Source organism: Mandrillus leucophaeus, unplaced genomic scaffold (genome assembly GCF_000951045.1).
Source record: "Mandrillus leucophaeus isolate KB7577 unplaced genomic scaffold, Mleu.le_1.0 Scaffold857, whole genome shotgun sequence".
Lineage (NCBI taxonomy): Eukaryota > Metazoa > Chordata > Mammalia > Primates > Cercopithecidae > Mandrillus > Mandrillus leucophaeus.
This window is the reverse complement of record NW_012109330.1, coordinates 452,654-454,993: the sequence shown is the minus strand read 5'-3', so window position 1 is coordinate 454,993 and position 2,340 is coordinate 452,654. Positions and strand designations below refer to the sequence as shown.

At 53.5% G+C, this 2,340-nt stretch overlaps 1 protein-coding gene across 1 annotated transcript in view; it reads left to right on the top strand.

Annotated features, from left to right (window-relative positions):
* Window positions 1-2,340, top strand: part of CELSR2 (cadherin, EGF LAG seven-pass G-type receptor 2) — a 36,794-nt gene that overhangs the window by 17,072 nt on the left and 17,382 nt on the right.

The window sequence follows — 2,340 nt, the reverse complement described above, 5'->3', positions numbered from 1 at the left end:
AGGTGGCCACAGATGGTGAACCAGATGGGAAGCAACAGAGACATGCTGGGAGAGGGGCCCAGGCGGGGCCTAAGACGATGGCGGCGGGGGACACAGCGAGGAGTGTTCGTTCCCAGGGCTGAGTGGTGGCAAAGTTTCTCCTGCTCTGTGGCTTTGGTTGCCCTCTCGTCTCTTAATCAGTTATGGGCACAGTGTGTGGAGTCTTGGGCTGCTTCTGCCTGGAGGGAATATCTGGTCAAGGAATCATTAAGCAGATGTACCAGGTATACAAGAGCCCTGTGCCAGCTGAGCACCCTAGTGCGTGCGGGGAAGTCTGAAACAGAGAGGAAAGTAGAGCCTGATGACATAAATCTGGGCAGGCTTCCTGGAGCAGGTGAGCTCAGGGCAGGTTAGAAGACTCGGAGGACTGTGGGCTGGTGTCTAGGTGGGAAGGAACAGCCTGTGCAACAGCTTTGAGACGAGAGCAGGAGGAACAGAAGTGGGTGATGACAAGCGGGCTTACTGGTGATAGCTGGTGAGAACAAGCAAGTGATGAGGCTGGAGGGTAGGTGGGCAGTGGGCCGAGGACACGGCTGAGATGGGGGTCTGCCTTCAGCCTTCCCGGCTTCAGCTGAGCCACCGCTGGTATAGTCAGTCACCCCAAGTAGGTACAGTACAGATGCAGAATTTGTCCCCATGTTCCTCACCTACTCAAACCCCGCCCCCCCAGAAACATGGGCTCCTGCCCCATTACTGCTAGGGTAAGCATTCGCTCTTTATGTCTAGTTGGGCTCCCCCTGCTATGTGGTGTTTGTTTGTTTGTTTTCTGGGGACAGAGTCTTCCTCTGTCACCCAGGCTGGAGTACAATGGCGCGATCTCGGCTCACTGCACCCTCTGCCTCCTGGGTTCAAGCAATTCTCCTGCCTCAGCCTCCTGAGTAGCTGGAAACTCCTAAGTAACTGAGATTACAGGCGCCCACCACCACGCCCAACTAATTTTTGTGTTTTTAGTAGAGCCAGGGTTTCACCATGTTGGTCAGTCTGGTCTCGAACTCCTGACCTCGTGATCCACCTGCCTCGGCCTCCTAAAGTGCTGGGACTACAGGCATGAGCCACTGCGCCCCGCCCCTCTGCTATGTTTTAAAGACCATTTATTCTTTTTGGAGACTGAATAGATTGTCATCCACATCTCAGTGTTTTCTGAACACCTACTATGTGTAAGGCATTGTAACAAATAAAAATGTGAATGTGCCAGTAGCTCATGCCTGTAATCCCAGTGCTCTAGAAGGCTGAGATGGAGGGTCACTTGAGGCCAGGAATTTGAGACTAGCCTGGACAACACAGCAAGACCCCATCTCTACACACAAACAAAAATTAGCCAGGCATACTTGTGAGCACCTGTGGTCTCAGCTATTTGGGAGGCTGAGGTGGGAGGATCGCTTGAGCCCAGGAGTTCAAGGCTACAGTGAGCTATGATCGTGCCACTGCACTCCAGCAGAGGCGACAGAGTGAGAGTTTATCTCTTAAAAAAATAAAAAATAAAAAAAATAAGACTATCCCTTATTGCCCTGCAAAGCCATTTCCTCCATCTTCAGGTCCCCAGCTTTCATGTTTTAGCTAAATAAAATTCATTCCCATGTGTATGTGCATTCAGGTGTGTGTGGTATTTCTGGGCTTAGGGTGTGTGGGTGGAGTGAGACACCAGCAAGTGTGTGTTAGTACTTAGCTGTTTATAAGTGAGTGTGTTGCCTGGGGGTATGGCAGGCATTTGGGTGTGATGCTTGAGCCAAGTGGGTGATGAGTAGCTACAGGCCCTAGGGCCAGAGAAGAGACTGACTCAGTGGGGCTCTGGGGTCTCAGAGTGGAGAGCTGCCCAGGCCCTTCTATCTCTGCCCCCCTGGGCCCCCACCCCCACTCACCCTGTCTCCAGCATGGGGCAGTGGGTGATGTTGTCACTGGTTCACGTGGCTCAGCTGGATTTCCTGGGGTGGGGCCCCCCAGGCTACCCACAGCAGCCCAGAGAGTTGGGCGGGAAGAATGCTTTGTGTTGGGTGTTACCATGGGGATAGCAGGTCTGCGCCCAAGCAGCCGTGGGGCTCAGTGGGAGGGGGACTAGGTGGCCCACTGACCCAGTTTACCCCCCCAACTCCCTGCTGCAGCCATGACTGTGATTATTGTGGTGTTGAGGTGTAGAGGCTGAGGGGGCATGGGGATGATTTTTATGGCTCTCAGGATGCTCTGGGCCCTGTAGAAAAGTATGAAAAAGACAACATAGGGTTCCCGTGCAGGGCAGCACAGACTCTGGGGGAAGGGAGCCGGAGCCGTGGTTGGACAGGGAAAGGTGCACAAACATTAAGAGGT